A 12042-nucleotide genomic window follows, 5' to 3' on the forward strand; every position below is an offset into this window, starting at 1 on the left:
GCTTAAAAGTCCTCAAGAGGACTCCTAACTCAGTAAGACCTATTCACAAAGAATCTTAAAATGCCTGCGAGACGAAATGTTAGGGTATTCAACTTATTGTGGAGTTAATGCGCGATGCAATGACATCCCCGACTAACAGGAATAATCCGATTAGTCCCGAAATAAAATGTTATAAAGTTATAAAGTTATAAAAAAATATATATAACTTATAAAAATAAAAATAAATTGCGCCATCAAAAGACAAGGACGTGTTCGTCAATAGGAAGAAAGTGCATTCCATCAACACGCAGGTTGTTTTTGATGCAAATTTTAACATAGCCTACTGGATGTTGTTGCAAAGTGGCCTGGATCTTCAGCTACCCATGATTCGCGCATTTTAATGGTGAGCGGTCTGAGGCAGCTTTTTGAGATGTACCAGTTGGGTGTCACTTTGCTGGGTGACAGTGACTATCCATGCAAGACGTGGCTCTAGACACCCTACCTCAATCCACAACCGGGAGCACCGTTAAATGTAAGTGATTACGCAGATTACGCTTAGTCCTATGCGTAAAACACATCGTATTGGCTCTTTGCGAGCACACAAACATACACAAAATGTTGTGGAGAGAGGAATTGGGCAGATGAAACGTCGGTTTCATGTCCTCCACGGCGAAATACGCCTCACCCCAGAGAGGGCAAGCACAGTAATCACTGTATGTGCCATTCTACACAACCTCTGCAAGCGGAGGAACATTCCACAGCCAGACGACGATGATGATGATGATGATGATGATGGCGATCAACATTACAAGGAATTTGGCCGTGTGGAACCGAGTGGACAGGCATTTAGGGATCACTTTGAAAACACATTTTAGGTAAACACCTTGGCACAAATCAGTCAACACTTGGGTAGTTCGTAACATTTATTTTCTTTTACGTATTTTTATTGTTTGCTTTCTCTCTCTCTTGAACGTGCAGGCTACAACGTCATTATCGTGGTCTGCACAAAATTGTCATCATGCGTGCATTCTGCTAACTGCACTATAACTACTTAATAGGAATTCATTTCTAGCCTGGGCTATTTCCTTGTTTTTCGGTGATTCAGTGGGCTCGTCTGAACAACCAATCACCGAACTGACAGCTTCTAAACTCGTGCACGAGAATTGATGTAATCCATAGCAACGGCGCGTCACTCTTAGTTCACTCTTTGTGATTTATCCTTAGTAAGAGTAGGTCTCAGCGACTTTGTGAATAACTTTTAACAAAAAACTTCTACGTAAAATGTTTTAGCGCGAGTTAGGAGCACTCCTAGCGGTAAGATAAAATGCTTTGTGAATACGGCCCCTGAAGTCATTGGGACTGTTCAGGAGAAAAGCCCAGTCTGACCTGCTACAAGTGGCTCTCTTCCTGCAGGAGCAGTTGAACCAGTACGGGATGCTTCACGGATACAAATTGTATCCATATGTATTAATGGTGCTGTCGATGGATTTTCCCGTATGGTCATATGGCTACATGCTTACACCACAAGTAGCAATCCCCGTGTTATTTCTGGCTACTTCCTTGATGCAGTGGAACCAGTTTTCTGAGAGATGCTACATTACCGGGGGTCATCCCTATGTTCCCCAGGTCCTATGTTCCCCGGGTTCTATGTTCCCCGTTTTTCCCAAAAAGGGTCCTATGTTCCCCTGTAGCCATACATACCGGGGAGCATAGGACCCTTTTTGGGAAAAGCGGGGAACATAGGACCCTTTTCCCAGAAAAGAATCCTATGTTCCCCGCAATCTATCAATCTTTAAAGATATTTGAACTTTGACGCGAAATTCGCGTGATGACAGCCAATCGGCGTTCAACAGCCTGGCCACTGAGTGACATGTGTAACGTAACAGCCAATCAGCGTTCAACCGCCCAACTCAGTGCAGTGCAGTTCGGGGTGAACTGCAGCATGGAGGAGAAAGTGATTGTTGCCGTTTGCGACTCCCGGAGCTCTTTATATGATATTATACAACGGGGGGCCTAAATCCAGCGATCTGATTGGTTCATAACTGTTGTATAATGAGCGTATACATAACTGTCATGACGCCCAATCATTTTGTGAAAGTTTGCATATCACTCGCGCCTGGAAGTTTGCATATCACTCGCGCCTGGAAGTAGAAACAGTTACAAAGTAATACATATGTAGAATGAGAGGGTGTAAATGTTGTTACTCCGGGAGTGAGCAAGGCGATGGAGAGACTAACGAAAGCTTAGGCACACGGCGAGAGGATAAATTGCCGGCGAACCGCTCTAGCCGAGCCTTCTCTTGGAGGGACGCTAAAGTGTGTTGCATAGCGACCGTCGTGCATTTTGAAGGCAGCCAGGAGGGACTACTTTTTTGTATTCTTTAATAAAACAGCTACTTTGACTTTCTTGTTTATTTTTTTAAATGTAGTGTGTCAATGACTTTCGTTTTGCCATAATAGTAACCGTTGTATAAAAGCCATAGATCACTTCAGTCAGTGGTATGTGCTCATTCAACCCAGTCGCCAAGAAAAAACGTTGACGTGTACGTTTCCATGAACACTGGATATGTAGCATTTCAACGTAAAATAGCGTGTTATACCTACAGTATCCACGCGTGCCGCTGTGGAGGCGGGTTTAGGGGTTTGGGTTTCACGGGTTTCGCGGCAAATTGTGGACACGATTGTTGAGGGGGGGGGGGGAGGTAGACTGTTGTTGACCGGGGAGGGGGGGGGGGAGACACGTTTGTTGAGGGGGGGGGGGGAACACCTTAGTTGAGGGGGGTGGGGGGGGCGGAGACACGTTTGTTGAGGGGGGGGGGGGACACGTTTGCAGGGGGGGGACACGTTTGTTGAGGGGGGGGGGGGGGGACACGTTTGTTGAGGGGGGGGGGACACGCTCGACAACGAGAGTTAGTTTTTATTGAACGCTCGACAACGAGAGTTGGTTTTTATTGAACGAGACTTCAACACGGAACAGCTGCACGAAACGATGGTCACGTCACTCTCGGTGACGGTGTCGACAACAATGAACACACGAACAATGAACATGTTAATAGAACAACACACAAACACATAACATCCCGAACCCATTAAACCCACTTAATCCTAACAACAAAACAAGTTAACAAAAGCCCCTTTTGTCAACTGACAACCCCAATTCCCAGAATCCCCCGCGGCTCCGGAACACGGCGTCCACAGCCGTGGTCGCCACAATATATATATTTTTTCATTTTACATTCCCCTCTGCCTTGGAGCAAAGCCTGACCCCGAAAACGTTTTCTTCTCCATTCGAAATGAATGGGGGAATAGCACCAACAGGGGGCCATACGTTCTCCTAGAGCCCATCACCAGAAAGCCCCCCGCCCCTCCTGCCTGCAGTTCAGCCTCTGATTTGGAGAGTGCCGACACCCCTGCTAACTCTCCATTGTTAAATCCACATGCCTGGTATTTTTATAATTGGGAGTCTCGAGTTCGTGCATAGGGCTGATCTGTAACTTCGTTATACACACCACTGGCACAGGTAGACCCTCAGATTACATGGTGACATCATGTTTAATCCCTTTGAAAGTGTTAACATTAGATCAGGGGCAAGTTCAACCGATGCACCGGTTCTCGCAAATTAATTGCCGATTGACTTACGAGGCAAGGTCTTTATCTGTGATGTCCAAGCCGACCCTACAATCCCTCAACAATCCCTCCCCAATGTCCAACATGAACTTTACATCTTTACGAACTCAATTTCATTGCATTTCTTACACCAGTAACTATGTGCATGTGACAATAAAACGTTGTTGTATCCTTGTGTAATGCATCCCTTATACACAGAATGTGTTATGCTTTGCTGTGACTTGCTTGCCTTCATGATCATTTTCTCTTTTGTTTTGTTTTAATACAGTATGGGAGAGGCAGAGCGGCTGGGGGATGGAAAAGAAAAAAGTGGGTTTTTGGCATGTTGGGCATGAAGAAAAGTGATGGGAAGAGTCAGAGACCAATCCTGCGCCTGGTGGACAGGCGAACCAGACAAGAACTTGTCCCTTTGCTATGCCGACATGTAAAAATGGGCTCTTACATCATTAGTGATGAATGGCGGTCATACCGCGTACTTAATGATCTGGGGTTCAGACACTTGACTGTAAACCACAGTATGTGGTATATGGATCCTATTACAGGAAACCATACACAGCACATTGAATGTGCTTGGCGAACTGTTAAGGAGCAGGTCTGGAGACAAAGGGGCAACCGGACAGAAGAACTGTTGTCAGACCACCTAAATGTGATTGAGTGGCATGAATGGATTGCAAAAAAGTATCACAGTGGTCCATTGGGTAGGATTTTGCATGACATAGCAGAGATGTACAAACATCTCTGAAACACATACACAGTCTTTCATTAAAGGCACACCAGGCAACATTTTTAGGTTAATTTAACAGCTTCTTAGTCACTGATGATTAAATGGCTAATTACCGGGTGAATGGAGCGTCTCTCACCCATCTCTAAAAACATTGCCTTGTGTGCCTTTAAGAAACGTATTAAATCTTAAAAAAAAAAGCTATTGGAGAGTTCTTTGTTAGAGAGTTATAAATAAAGTATTTTCATCCCCCTTCCCAACAGTGTGTGCTGAGATCATTCATTTCCAGTGTGAAAGTTAAAATATTTGCTATCGTTAATAAATGTTATAATAAATAAATGTAAATAATTAATAATTACTATTCCAACTTTATTATAAGGGTCCCCAATACTAATAGTTATATATTACTAATGTATTAATTAAGCTTAACCAACTTTATTATAAGGGTCCCCCATACTAATAGTTATATATTACTAATATATAAATTAAGCTTAACCAACTTTATTATAAGGGTCCCCCATACTGATAGTTATATATTACTAATATATAAATTAAGCTTAACCAACTTTATTAGAAGGGTCCCCCATACTGATAGTTATATATTACTAATATATTAATTAAGATTAACCAACTTTATTATAAGGGTCCCCCATACTGATAGTTATATATGACTAATATATTAATTAAGCTTAACCAACTTTATTATAAGGGTCCCCCATACTGATAGTTAGATATTACTAATATATTGATTAAGCTTAACCAACTTCATTGTAAGAGTCCGATGAGGAGTGGTTCATATTGGGATAGGCAGAAGCACAGTTTAATAACAATTAGTTAAATAATAATATGTCATTAACTTTTATATTAACATATAGTTTGTAAATAAACATTTAACATTTAAATAATGTAAGAAATAACTGTTAATTTGTGCCAAAAACACATTTAGTTAACTATTAATAAATATTAATACAATATTAGTTGATAGATTGTTTTCAATTTATTAAAACATTAACATACAGATTGTATGCAAACAACTAATATTTAATTAATAATGGAAAAACTATTAACTTGTGCCAAATAGATATTTTAGTAACAATTGACAAATATTAACAAAGGGTTAGGTAATGACTAGTTTGCTATTTATTATGGCACCTTATTATAAAGTGTTACCGCGCTAGAATCACTTTTTGACCGACAATGTGTTTCTGACCATACATTGTTGATTTTGCTCAAAACTAATGTATTCCACTTCCAAATGGTGGAGTATGGCCCTATAAACCCTTTGGTAAGCTTAGTAACACGTTTGCATTGAAATTGACAGAGATATCAACATTTCTTGTTTTTATGCGTGCAAAATGCTTTTCAGAGCGCTAGAATCACTTTTTGACCAACAATGTGTTTTTGACTTGTTTTTCTGAAATGAACAGAAAAATCAACATTTCTTGTTTTTATCGTGCCAAATGCTTTTCAGAGCGCCAGAATCACTTTTTGACCAACAATTTGTTTTTAACCTTACATTGTTGATTTTGCTCAAAACTAATGTATTCCAGTTCCAAATAGTGGAGTATGGCCCTATAGCCCTTTGGTAAGCTTAGTAACACGTTTGCATTGAAATTGACAGAGATATCAACATTTTTTGTTTTTACGCATGCAAAATCCTTTTCAAAGCGCTAGAATCACTTTTTGACCAACAATGTGTTTTTGACCTTACATTGTTGATTTTTCTCAAAACTAATGTTTTCCACTTCCAAATAGTGGAGCATGGCCCTATAACCCTTTGGTAAGCTTAGTAACAAGTTTAAATTGAAATTGACAGATATCAACATTTCTTGTTTTTATGCGTGCAAAATGCTTTTCAGAGCGCTAGAATCACTTTATGACCAACAATGTGTTTTTGACTTGTTTTTCTGAAATGAACAGAAATATCAAAATTTCTTGTTTTTATGCGTGCCAAATATTTTTCAGAGCGCTAGAATAACTTTTTGACCAACAATGTGTTTTTAACCTTACATTGTTGATTTTGTTCAAAACTAATGCATTCCACTTCCAAATGGTGGAGTATGGCCCTATAGCCCTTTGGTAAGCTTAGTAACACGTTTGCATTGAAATTGACAGAGATATCAACATTTTTTATTTTTACGCATGCAAAATATTTTTCATAGAGCTAGAATCACTATTTGACCAACAATATGTTTCTGACCTTACATTGTTGATTTTGCTCAAAACTAATGTATTCCACTTCCAAATGGTGGAGTATGGCCCTATAAACCCTTTGGTAAGCTTAGTAACACGTTTGCATTGAAATTGACAGAGATATCAACATTTTTTGTTTTTACGCATGCAAAATGCTTTTCAAAGCGCTAGAATCACTTTTTGACCAACAATGTGTTTTCGACCTTACATTGTTGATTTTTCTCAAAACTAATGTATTCCACTTCCAAATAGTGGAGCATGCCCCTATAACCCTTTGGTAAGCTTAGTAACACGTTTGCATTGAAATTGACAGAGATATCAACATTTCTTGTTTATGAGAGCAAAATGCTTTTCAGAGCGTTAGAATCACTTTTTGATCACTTCCAAATGGTGGAGTTTGGCCCTTCAACCCTTTGGTAAGCTTAGTAACACGTTTGCATTGAAATTGACAGAGATATCAACATTTCTTGTTTTTATGTGCGCAAAATGCTTTTCAGAGCGTAAGATTCACTTTTTGACCAACAATGTGTTTTTAACTTTATATGGTTGATTTTGCTCAAAACTACTTCCAAATGGTGGAGTATGGCCCTCTAACCCTTTGCTGAGCTTAGTAACACGTTTGCATTGAAATTGACAGAGATATCAACATTTCTTGTTTTTATGAGCTTTTCAGAGCGTTAGAATCACTTTTTGATCACTTCCAAATGGTGGAGATTGGCCCTTCAACCCTTTGGTAAGCTTAGTAACACGTTTGCATTGAAATTGACAGAGATATCAAAATTTCTTGTTCATGAGCGCAAAATGCTTTTCAGAGCGTAAGAATCACTTTTTGACCAACAATGTGTTTTTGACTTGTTTTTCTGAAATGAACAGAAATATCAAAATGTCTTATTTTTATGCGTGCCAAATATTTTTCAGAGCGCAAGAATCACTTTTTGACCAACAATGTGTTTTTAACCTTACATTGTTGATTTTGCTCAAAATTAATGCATTCCCATTCCAAATGGTGGAGTATGCCCCTATAACCCTTTGGTAAGCTTAGTAACACGTTTGCATTGAAATTGACAGAGATATCAACATTTCTTGTTTATGAGCGCAAAATACTTTTCAGAGCGTAAGAATCACTTTTTGACCAACAATGTGTTTTTGACTTTACATTGTTGATTTTGCTCAAAACTACTTCCAAATGGTGGAGTATGGCCCCATAACCCTTTGGTGAGCTTGGTAACACGTTTGCATTGAAATTGACAGAGATATCAACATTTCTTGTTTTTATGTGCGCAAAATGCTTTTCAGAGCGTAAGAATCACTTTTTGACCAACAATGTGTTTTTGACCTTACATGGTTGATTTTGCTCAAAACGACTTCCAAATGGTGGAGTATGGCCCTATAACCCTTTGCTGAGCTTAGTAACACGTTTGCATTGAAATTGACAGAGATATCAACATTTCTTATTTTTATGAGCGCAAAATGCTTTTCTGAGCGTTAGAATCACTTTTTGATCACTTCCAAATGGTGGAGTTTGGCCCTTCAACCCTTTGGTAAGCTTAGTAACACGTTTGCATTGAAATTGACAGAGATATCAAAATTTCTTGTTCATGAGCGCAAAATGCTTTTCAGAGCGTAAGAATCACTTTTTGACAAACAATGTGTTTTTGACTTGTTTTTCTGAAATGAACAGAAATATCAAAATTTCTTATTTTTATGCGTGCCAAATATTTTTCAGAGCGCAAGAATCACTTTTTGACCAACAATGTGTATTTAACCTTACATTGTTGATTTTGCTCAAAATTAATGCATTCCCATTCCAAATGGTGGAGTATGCCCCTATTACCCTTTGGTAAGCTTAGTAACACGTTTGCATTGAAATTGACAGAGATATCAACATTTCTTGTTTTTATGCGTACAAATTGCTTTTCAGAGCGCTCAAATCACTTTTTGACAAACAATGTGTTTTTGACTTGTTTTTCTGAAATGAACAGAAATATCAAAATTTCTTGTTTTTATGCGTGCCAAATATTTTTCAGAGCGCTAGAAACACTTTTTGACCAACAATGTGTTTTTAACCTTACATTGTTGATTTTGCTCAAAACGAATGCATTCCACTTCCAAATGGTGGAGTATGGTCCTATAACCCTTTGGTAAGCTTAGTAACACGTTTGCATTGAAATTGACAGAGATATCAAAATGTCTTGTATGTATGTGTGCAAAATGCATTTCGGAGCGCTAGAATGACTTTTTGACCAACAATGTGTCGTTGACTTGTTTTTCTGAAATGAACAGAAATATCAAAATTTCTTGTTTTTATGCGTGCCAAATATTTTTCAGAGCGCTAGAATCACTTTTTGACCAACGATGTGTTTTTAACCTTACATTGTTGATTTTGCTCAAAACGAATGCATTCCACTTCCAAATGGTGGAGTATGCCCCTATAACCCTTTGGTAAGCTTCGTAACACGTTTGCATTGAAATTGACAGAGATATCAACATTTCTTGTTTTTATGCCTGCAAAATGCTTTTCAGAGCGCCAGAATCACTTTTCGACCAACAACGTGTTTTTGACCTCACATTGTTGATTTCACTCAAAACGAATGTATTCCACTTCCAAATGGTTTAGTATGGCCCAATAACCCTTTGGTAAGCTTAGTAACACGTTTGAACTGAAATTGACAGAGATATCAACGTTTCTTGTTTTTATGCCTGCAAAATGCTTTTCAGAGCGCCAGAATCACTTTTCGATCAACAACGTGTTTTTGACTTTACATGGTTGATTTTGCTCAAAACTACTTCCAAATGGTGGAGTATGGCCCTATAACCCATTGCTGAGCTTAGTAACACGTTTGCATTGAAATTGACAGAGATATCAACATTTCTTGTTTTTATGCCTGCAAAATGCTTTTCAGAGCGCCAGAATCACTTTTCGACCAACAACGTGTTTTTGACCTCACATTGTTGATTTCACTCAAAACGAATGTATTCCACTTCCAAATGGTTTAGTATGGCCCAATAACCCTTTGGTAAGCTTAGTAACACGTTTGAACTGAAATTGACAGAGATATCAACGTTTCTTGTTTTTATGCCTGCAAAATGCTTTTCAGAGCGCCAGAATCACTTTTTGACAGACAATGTGTTTTTGACTTTACATGGTTGATTTTGCTCAAAACTACTTCCACATGGTGGAGTATGGCCCTATAACCCATTGCTGAGCTTAGTAACACGTTTGCATTGAAATTGACAGAGATATCAACATTTCTTGTTTTTATGCCTGCAAAATGCTTTTCAGAGCGCCAGAATCACTTTTCGATCAACAACGTGTTTTTGACTTTACATGGTTGATTTTGCTCAAAACTACTTCCAAATGGTGGAGTATGGCCCTATAACCCATTGCTGAGCTTAGTAACACGTTTGCATTGAAATTGACAGAGATATCAACATTTCTTGTTTTTATGCCTTCAAAATGCTTTTCTGAGCGCCAGAATCACTTTTCGACCAACAACGTGTTTTTGACCTCACATTGTTGATTTCACTCAAAACGAATGTATTCCACTTCCAAATGGTTTAGTACGGCCCAATAACCCTTTAGTAAGCTTAGTAACACGTTTGAACTGAAATTGACAGAGATATCAACGTTTCTTGTTTTTATGCCTGCAAAATGCTTTTCAGAGCGCCAGAATCACTTTTTGACAGACAATGTGTTTTTGACTTTACATGGTTGATTTTGCTCAAAACTACTTCCAAATGGTGGAGTATGGCCCTATAACCCATTGCTGAGCTTAGTAACACGTTTGCATTGAAATTGACAGAGATATCAACATTTCTTGTTTTTATGCCTGCAAAATGCTTTTCAGAGCGCCAGAATCACTTTTCGACCAACAACGTGTTTTTGACCTCACATTGTTGATTTCACTCAAAACGAATGTATTCCACTTCCAAATGGTTTAGTATGGCCCAATAACCCTTTAGTAAGCTTAGTAACACGTTTGAACTGAAATTGACAGAGATATCAACGTTTCTTGTTTTTATGCCTGCAAAATGCTTTTCAGAGCGCCAGAATCACTTTTTGACAGACAATGTGTTTTTGACTTTACATGGTTGATTTTGCTCAAAACTACTTCCAAATGGTGGAGTATGGCCCTATAACCCATTGCTGAGCTTAGTAACACGTTTGCATTGAAATTGACAGAGATATCAACATTTCTTGTTTTTATGCCTGCAAAATGCTTTTCAGAGCGCCAGAATCACTTTTCGACCAACAACGTGTTTTTGACCTCACATTGTTGATTTCTCTCAAAACGAATGTATTCCACTTCCAAATGGTTTAGTATGGCCCAATAACCCTTTAGTAAGCTTAGTAACACGTTTGAACTGAAATTGACAGAGATATCAACATTTCTTGTTTTTATGCCTGCAAAATGCTTTTCAGAGCGCCAGAATCACTTTTCGATCAACAACGTGTTTTTGACTTTACATGGTTGATTTTGCTCAAAACTACTTCCAAATGGTGGAGTATGGCCCTATAACCCATTGCTGAGCTTAGTAACACGTTTGCATTGAAATTGACAGAGATATCAACATTTCTTGTTTTTATGCCTGCAAAATGCTTTTCAGAGCGCCAGAATCACTTTTCGATCAACAACGTGTTTTTGACTTTACATGGTTGATTTTGCTCAAAACTACTTCCAAATGGTGGAGTATGGCCCTATAACCCATTGCTGAGCTTAGTAACACGTTTGCATTGAAATTGACAGAGATATCAACATTTCTTGTTTTTATGCCTGCAAAATGCTTTTCAGAGCGCCAGAATCACTTTTCGACCAACAACGTGTTTTTGACCTCACATTGTTGATTTCACTCAAAACGAATGTATTCCACTTCCAAATGGTTTAGTATGGCCCAATAACCCTTTAGTAAGCTTAGTAACACGTTTGAACTGAAATTGACAGAGATATCAACGTTTCTTGTTTTTATGCCTGCAAAATGCTTTTCAGAGCGCCAGAATCACTTTTTGACAGACAATGTGTTTTTGACTTTACATGGTTGACTTTGCTCAAAACTACTTCCAAATGGTGGAGTATGGCCCTATAACCCATTGCTGAGCTTAGTAACACGTTTGCATTGAAATTGACAGAGATATCAACATTTCTTGTTTTTATGCCTGCAAAATGCTTTTCAGAGCGCCAGAATCACTTTTCGACCAACAACGTGTTTTTGACCTCACATTGTTGATTTCACTCAAAACGAATGTATTCCACTTCCAAATGGTTTAGTATGGGCCAATAACCCTTTAGTAAGCTTAGTAACACGTTTGAACTGAAATTGACAGAGATATCAACATTTCTTGTTTTTATGCCTGCAAAATGCTTTTCAGAGCGCCAGAATCACTTTTCGATCAACAACGTGTTTTTGACTTTACATGGTTGATTTTGCTCAAAACTACTTCCAAATGGTGGAGTATGGCCCTATAACCCATTGCTGAGCTTAGTAACACGTTTGCATTGAAATTGACAGAGATATCAACATTTC

General features: G+C 38.6%; 1 long non-coding RNA gene across 1 annotated transcript; it reads right to left on the reverse strand.

The window, feature by feature from the left end:
* Positions 1-5627: 5627 nt before the first annotated feature.
* Positions 5628-8173, reverse strand: LOC132451283 (uncharacterized). The gene is made up of 2 exons (XR_009524029.1): positions 7914-8173; positions 5628-7729 (listed from the first exon to the last, which is right to left on the reverse strand). It is a non-coding gene; the product is annotated as an uncharacterized LOC132451283 (long non-coding RNA).
* Between the last annotated feature and the right edge of the window lie 3869 nt (positions 8174-12042).

The sequence above is a fragment of the Gadus macrocephalus genome, chromosome 22, assembly GCF_031168955.1.
Source record: "Gadus macrocephalus chromosome 22, ASM3116895v1".
Lineage (NCBI taxonomy): Eukaryota > Metazoa > Chordata > Actinopteri > Gadiformes > Gadidae > Gadus > Gadus macrocephalus.